We start from the raw sequence: 8474 nt of genomic DNA on the forward strand, positions 1-8474 counted from the left end.
TCTTAGGTTACTGTGTATGTCTTCCTATTACTGTAACCTGGGTATTATCTATCTTAGGTTACTGTGTATGTCTTCCTATTACTGTAACCTGGGTATTATCTATCTTAGGTTACTGTGTATGTCTTCCTATTACTGTAACCTGGGTATTATCTATCTTAGGTTACTGTGTATGTCTTCCTATAACTGTAACCTTGGTATTATCTATCTTAGGTTACTGTGTATGTCTTCCTATTACTGTAACCTGGGTATTATCTATCTTAGGTTACTGTGTATGTCTTCCTATTACTGTAACCTTGGGTATTATCTATCTTAGGTTACTGTGTATGTCTTCCTATAACTGTAACCTGGGTATTATCTATCTTAGGTAACTGTGTATGTCTTCCTATAACTGTAACCTTGGTATTATCTATCTTAGGTTACTGTGTATGTCTTCCTATTACTGTAACCTGGGTATTATCTATCTTAGGTTACTGTGTATGTCTTCCTATTACTGTAACCTGGGTATTATCTATCTTAGGTTACTGTGTATGTCTTCCTATTACTGTAACCTGGGTATTATCTATCTTAGGTTACTGTGTATGTCTTCCTATAACTGTAACCTTGGTATTATCTATCTTAAGGTTACTGTGTATGTCTTCCTATAACTGTAACCTGGGTATTATCTATCTTAGGTTACTGTGTATGTCTTCCTATTACTGTAACCTGGTATTATCTATCTTAGGTTACTGTGTATGTCTTCCTATTACTGTAACCTTGGTATTATCTATCTTAGGTTACTGTGTATGTCTTCCTATTACTGTAACCTGGGTATTATCTATCTTAGGTTACTGTGTATGTCTTCCTATTAACTGTAACCTGGGTATTATCTATCTTAGGTTACTGTGTATGTCTTCCTATAACTGTAACCTGGGTATTATCTATCTTAGGTTACTGTGTATGTCTTCCTATTACTGTAACCTGGGTATTATCTATCTTAGGTTACTGTGTATGTCTTCCTATTACTGTAACCTGGGTATTATCTATCTTAGGTTACTGTGTATGTCTTCCTATTACTGTAACCTTGGTATTATCTATCTTAGGTTACTGTGTATGTCTTCCTATTACTGTAACCTTGGTATTATCTATCTTAGGTTACTGTGTATGTCTTCCTATTACTGTAACCTGGGTATTATCTATCTTAGGTTACTGTGTATGTCTTCCTATTGCTGTAACCTGGTATTTTATATCTTAGGTTACTGTGTATGTCTTCCTATTACTGTAACCTTGGTATTATCTATCTTAGGTTACTGTGTATGTCTTCCTATTACTGTAACCTGGGTATTATCTATCTTAGGTTACTGTGTATGTCTTCCTATTACTGTAACCTGGGTATTATCTATCTTAGGTTACTGTGTATGTCTTCCTATTACTGTAACCTGGGTATTATCTATCTTAGGTTACTGTGTATGTCTTCCTATTACTGTAACCTGGGTATTATCTATCTTAGGTTACTGTGTATGTCTTCCTATTACTGTAACCTTGGTATTATCTATCTTAGGTTACTGTGTATGTCTTCCTATTACTGTAACCTGGTATTATCTATCTTAGGTTACTGTGTATGTCTTCCTATTACTGTAACCTGGGTATTATCTATCTTAGGTTACTGTGTATGTCTTCCTATTACTGTAACCTGGGTATTATCTATCTTAGGTTACTGTGTATGTCTTCCTATTACTGTAACCTTGGTATTATCTATCTTAGGTTACTGTGTATGTCTTCCTATTACTGTAACCTTGGTATTATCTATCTTAGGTTACTGTGTATGTCTTCCTATTACTGTAACCTTGGTATTATCTATCTTAGGTTACTGTGTATGTCTTCCTATTACTGTAACCTGGGTATTATTATCTATCTTAGGTTACTGTGTATGTCTTCCTATTACTGTAACCTGGGTATTATCTATCTTAGGTTACTGTGTATGTCTTCCTATTACTGTAACCTGGGTATTATCTATCTTAGGTTACTGTGTATGTCTTCCTATAACTGTAACCTGGGTATTATCTATCTTAGGTTACTGTGTATGTCTTCCTATTACTGTAACCTGGGTATTATCTATCTTAGGTTACTGTGTATGTCTTCCTATTACTGTAACCTGGGTATTATCTATCTTAGGTTACTGTGTATGTCTTCCTATAACTGTAACCTGGGTATTATCTATCTTAGGTTACTGTGTATGTCTTCCTATAACTGTAACCTTGGTATTATCTATCTTAGGTTACTGTGTATGTCTTCCTATTACTGTAACCTGGGTATTATCTATCTTAGGTTACTGTGTATGTCTTCCTATTACTGTAACCTGGGTATTATCTATCTTAGGTTACTGTGTATGTCTTCCTATAACTGTAACCTGGGTATTATCTATCTTAGGTTACTGTGTATGTCTTCCTATTACTGTAACCTGGGTATTATCTATCTTAGGTTACTGTGTATGTCTTCCTATACTGTAACCTGGGTATTATCTATCTTAGGTTACTGTGTATGTCTTCCTATACTGTAACCTGGTATTATCTATCTTAGGTTACTGTGTATGTCTTCCTATAACTGTAACCTGGGTATTATCTATCTTAGGTTACTGTGTATGTCTTCCTATTACTGTAACCTGGGTATTATCTATCTTAGGTTACTGTGTATGTCTTCCTATTACTGTAACCTGGGTATTATCTATCTTAGGTTACTGTGTATGTCTTCCTATTACTGTAACCTGGGTATTATCTATCTTAGGTTACTGTGTATGTCTTCCTATTACTGTAACCTGGGTATTATCTATCTTAGGTTACTGTGTATGTCTTCCTATTACTGTAACCTGGGTATTATCTATCTTAGGTTACTGTGTATGTCTTCCTATTACTGTAACCTGGGTATTATCTATCTTAGGTTACTGTGTATGTCTTCCTATTACTGTAACCTGGGTATTATCTATCTTAGGTTACTGTGTATGTCTTCCTATTACTGTAACCTGTGTATTATCTATCTTAGGTTACTGTGTATGTCTTCCTATAACTGTAACCTGGTATTATCTATCTTAGGTTACTGTGTATGTCTTCCTATTACTGTAACCTGGGTATTATCTATCTTAGGTTACTGTGTATGTCTTCCTATTACTGTAACCTGGGTATTATCTATCTTAGGTTACTGTGTATGTCTTCCTATTACTGTAACCTGGGTATTATCTATCTTAGGTTACTGTGTATGTCTTCCTATTACTGTAACCTGGGTATTATCTATCTTAGGTTACTGTGTATGTCTTCCTATTACTGTAACCTGGGTATTATCTATCTTAGGTTACTGTGTGTGTCTTCCTATTACTGTAACCTGGGTATTATCTATCTTAGGTTACTGTGTATGTCTTCCTATTGCTGTAACCTGGGTATTATCTATCTTAGGTTACTGTGTATGTCTTCCTATAACTGTAACCTGGGTATTATCTATCTTAGGTTACTGTGTATGTCTTCCTATTACTGTAACCTGGGTATTATCTATCTTAGGTGACTGTGTATGTCTTGGACAGTCATGAAATTAGTCCTGGAAAAAATTGAAAATAGTCCTTGAAAACTCCAGGAAATCTCCTTGAATTTTGCATGGCCAAGTCTGTGTGAGCCATGAATAACCTTGACCTTCATTCAAGGTCACAGGGGTCAAAAAGGTTAAATCTTTAAACAAATTCTTCTCAAGAACTGAAAGGTTTAGTCTTATATTTTCTGTTGGTTTTTAGGGACTTTCAAGGACTCGTGATGGACTCATGGTGGCAGAAGTCGACCTCAACCTATGTAGACAGGTCAAGGATGCTTGGTGCTTCAGGGTCAGTATCTTATACTGTAGGGCAACTGTCTTTTGCATGTGATTTATTTTCGCGAATTTAAAACAATCATGGTAATTCGTTAATGTAAATCTTTGCAAATTTATATTTTCCACCGTTCTTGCACAATTCAATTCAATGGTATTTCCATTATATTTAAAATTGGCGAAAGGTCATTTCCGAGAAAATGCTTTGAAATGGAAATCGCAAGAGAAAGTTGGTTTTCAGTAAACACTTTGTATAACAGTGTATTACAAGAAAAATTGGTTGTGAAAAAATTTTCGTTGTTTTCATGGTTACTGTAAAACCATGAATATACTAAATTGGCTTCATGTATTACACTGTTCCACCAGCTAACCACAAATATTTCAATCCACAAATAACTTGATGCAAGAAAAATTCAACCAACCAAACTTTCGTGAAACTGGGTCAAGGTCATTTTGATGTTTCAGTTTTGGTGACACAAAATACAAAATCTTTGAAATACGAAAGATGACCTTCTCTATAGAATTTGTAGTCAGAGAAGTATCTCAAATAAAAAAAGTGTCAAAATCTGTCTTATACCTCATAAGGATCCTATTATTCCACAAATATTTTTATCATCAGAATATTTTTGAAGTCTCAAACCACAAAAAAATGTACCCACAAATGTTTCCTGTTCTGCAGTATGTGTGTCATTATCAGGATCATGTTATTCCACAAATATTTTTATCATCAAATTATTTTTGAAGTCTCAAACCACAAAAAAATGTACCCACAAATGTTTCCTGTTCTGCAGTATGTGTGTCATTATCAGGATCATGTTATTCCACAAATATTTTTATCATCAGAATATTTTTGAAGTCTCAAACCACAAAAAAATGTACTCACAAATATTTCCTGTTCTGCAGTATGTGTGTCATTATCAGGATCATGTTATTCCACAAATATTTTTATCATCAAAATATTTTTGAAGTCTCAAACCACAAAAAAATGTACCCACAAATATTTCCTGTTCTGCGGTATATGTGTCATTATCAGGATGTTTATGTGTTGTAGATGACCCAAAGACTGGACATGTATGCCAAGTCACTGACAGAAGCGGTCAAGCCGGACTACCAGCCAGACGTGGTCAAGGAAAAATAGAGTTCAGTGTCCTGAAATATAGGTAGGTGACTGACCATTATGTCTGACCAGTACAATGTTGATAGTGTTGCTTTATTTAAGCATTGATGTCACTATTTTTTAACTTCATCGGGTTATGAAAGAAATTTTGTTTGCAAACTGAATCCGTGTAGCGGATTCTCACAAAAGTTTGCAAAGAAATTTTATTTCATAACCCGATGAAGTTAAAAAATAGTGACATCAATGCTTATTAATTTTTCAGACTATTTGATAATATAAAATATGTTTAAACATACGATTCCATTGATTTTTCCAATGGATTATTTTTTCATAAATCAATACGCAACCATGATGTCTCTATTGTGACATCATTATAACGTCAGGTTTTTTGCGCCATTCTCAGATTTTTTCTTCATAGTATATGAAGAAAAAGGATCTGCTAATCAGAAAGTCGGATATAGTATGAAAACAAATGAAAATTGATTATATAACAGTGAATTATTGTAAACAAATTATCAGAAGCCATATGGTGTCTTCCAATATCAAGATACTACCGTGAAATTTGTCTAAACCGGACGCCACTGAGACCGGCATCTTTGGCCGGTATAACTAGGTTTCTGGACTACACAGGTTCTGATTATTCTGATGAAGTACTATACATTGCGAAGAGAATACCATACACTTATGTCAGAATAGACAGGATTTGGATTAGACAAGAGTCACTTTATGTTGTGGCACTATATAAGGTTCTCCAGTGTCCCCTATTAATAAAGTTATTACTAAATTTGTGCAGTGGGGGGTATGAGTCATCCACTCTGGTGACAGTTCTAGTAAATTTTGTCATAATATGCAAGAATTTGCATCAATAGCCCTCAACCCCTACCACATGATTCTTCTCATACATATCTCAGAGAATCTCCTTTGAATACGGGGCTTATGAGGTGTTAAGATGACGTAGGTTAAGAACGATTTAACATCGATTAGTCTCGCCTTCCAGTAATTGTGACATCAAAAAAAACCACAAAAACAGCTGAAATCACATTCACTGGATAGTGGGACTAATCAACGGTAAATTACAATTCACCCATGTTAATTGTTTTTGGTATGTTGAAATCAGCGTATAACAGTATATCATTAGAAATAATATTTAAAAAACTTCAGAACTTTCTATGTATTTCATTGTAGATCTGCCGTCCAATGGATTCCTGTCGTAAAACAGCACCAAGGCAGAATGGTTCATGATAAACTGTATACTGAGGACAATCATATAGACGGATTAGCTTTTGATCAGTCACAAGTATTTAGAATATATTATTTACTATACTTTTATATTGATGGCTAGATATACATTTCTATTTGGTTTATCATATCATAAGTAATAATGTCTACAATTTGAAAATGTGAATGTTTAAAAAAAAAAAAAAAAAAAATCACCTTTTGGGGACTTTTGGTAAGATTAACCATATTTAACATTTAGATCAGTATTCAGGCTCGGGATATATCAGTGAGGCTACAATTGTCTGTTAATGATCGGATAAAACTTAGCCTGTTAACAATGCACAAACTACACAAGTATATTGGACCATTACATAGAGCATGGGACCCAAATTTAGGCAGTGTAAAATGACAGATTTTGTGTGAATTCACTACACAGGCAAAATTTCCTAACCTGAAATTCTGATTAAAAATCTACCAGTGGGACTTAAACGTGTAGGAAAAGTAAAAAAATCTTAAATAACACCTTTGCTCCTTATGGACAGGTGCGACTTTTTGACCAAAAAATACTATAACCAGAAATTGAACACAATTTCTGGTCAATTTCAGGTAAAGAAATAATTCAGGAAATATTGTCTGTGTACCATCAGTCAGATATCACAACTACATGTATGTACAATGTAAAAGATATCTTAATTTCTGAAGATTTTTATGAGGGGGGGGTTTATTTGTTTTCTTATTTTTGAGGTCTTTACATCTTTTTGCATCTTTGTATTGGTCATAGATATATAGATGTCTTAGTAATACATAATGTTATCGCTATTAATTTGATAAACTTTCATACAATGTTATCACTATTAATTTGATAAACTTTTAATACTTTAATAATAATTTATTGTATAAATGCTTAACTGTATACATGTTCTTGTACTGCAGGTTTTGTGTCATTTATCCAAACTTTTATACGATTTGAATCCTCGATACATTGTGTTGTTATTCTACCTTAGGGACATTATTTAAACATTGCGAGCATTAATAAATACAAATAAAAGCTGTCTTTTATATTGCATATTACAGAGCAATCTGCTCCTGAGGTAGAGAATTACTTTTGTACATCATTTTCTTTAAAAATTGAAATGTTATGCTCACAGTGTTTTATATGGAATTTATATCACACTTTGTAAGTGTTTTTTTTTTTTTTTTTTTTTTTTTTTTTTAATAAAATGATGTTGTGTAAATTGCATACCCAATGACCTGTGGATCATCTATTTAGAACTATGCTTATCAAATTAATCAGTAATGAACATGAACAGTTGCTTTGATGAAATTTGCTCAGTTTCAGATGTGATATACAATTGGCAAAATATTCCAAAATTTTGCTACAAAATGTCCTTCTTGCTACATAATCACCGTGCTTCTTTGATATCAAAAAGTTTAACGAAATTCACTTATTACATAAGTAAGATGCTAAGTACATTACAGATTTAGGGATGTCTTTGATCCTGTGTATAAAAATCAATTACATATTTCTAATGAAGTAATAGCATTATTTAAAGAAGCGACTGAAAAGAACACATTTCTAGTCTTATTTTGTTGATTACTTTAATAAAAATATATAAACATTGGTGCCAAGTTGTTAGTTGATATATCTATATTTTATATATATACCATTATATTTTTCACTTTTGTATAAAGCATATAGTTATTTAGATATTTTGCTATTTTCATCATAGCTTCAAAATGACTTTTTTGTGACTCTATTTGGTCAAAGGGAGACAACTCGGTATAAAAATGCCGGTTGTTTCCGAATTTGAAGTCTTTTGAAGTAAGGGAGATAACCCAGTTATTTCTATCGAAGTAAATAAGTTTGAAGTCTTCCAGCTAGTGAGGTTGGAAGTATGTATAGTAACAATTTAATATTAATCTGATTACACAAATAAAGTAATGCATGTGCCAGCTTGTTTGATGTGTTGTATATTCAACTTTTTTACACCACCCCACAAGTTAAAAAGGTATACTGGAATCTAGAACGAATATACGTACACGGCCTACTATACCTTTCGGCCGGGTACGAATTGGTCCCTATTTGTCGCGGTGAAGCATTGCCTCAGAAAATCACTCGGCAACAATTTTCTACACTTTTTTTGTAGGTTTCCAATTATTTGATGCGTATGCATTTACATTTTTTTTTCGTCCAAAACAAACATAACTACCATTCTTAATATCTACTGTACCGTTCAAAAGACGTCAAATTAACAATTTGTGGACTTGCCGTGTAAATTTCCTTTAGAAAGACCTTCACATGTATTTTGTAAACAAA

The 8474-nt window shown here is 33.3% G+C and overlaps 1 pseudogene; it reads left to right on the forward strand.

Moving 5' to 3' along the window:
* The window catches only part of LOC138331158 (beta-ureidopropionase-like), a 40967-nt pseudogene extending 32857 nt beyond the window's left edge, over positions 1-8110 (forward strand).
* The last annotated feature ends 364 nt before the right edge of the window (positions 8111-8474 follow it).

The sequence above is a fragment of the Argopecten irradians genome, chromosome 9, assembly GCF_041381155.1.
Source record: "Argopecten irradians isolate NY chromosome 9, Ai_NY, whole genome shotgun sequence".
Classification (NCBI taxonomy): domain Eukaryota; kingdom Metazoa; phylum Mollusca; class Bivalvia; order Pectinida; family Pectinidae; genus Argopecten; species Argopecten irradians.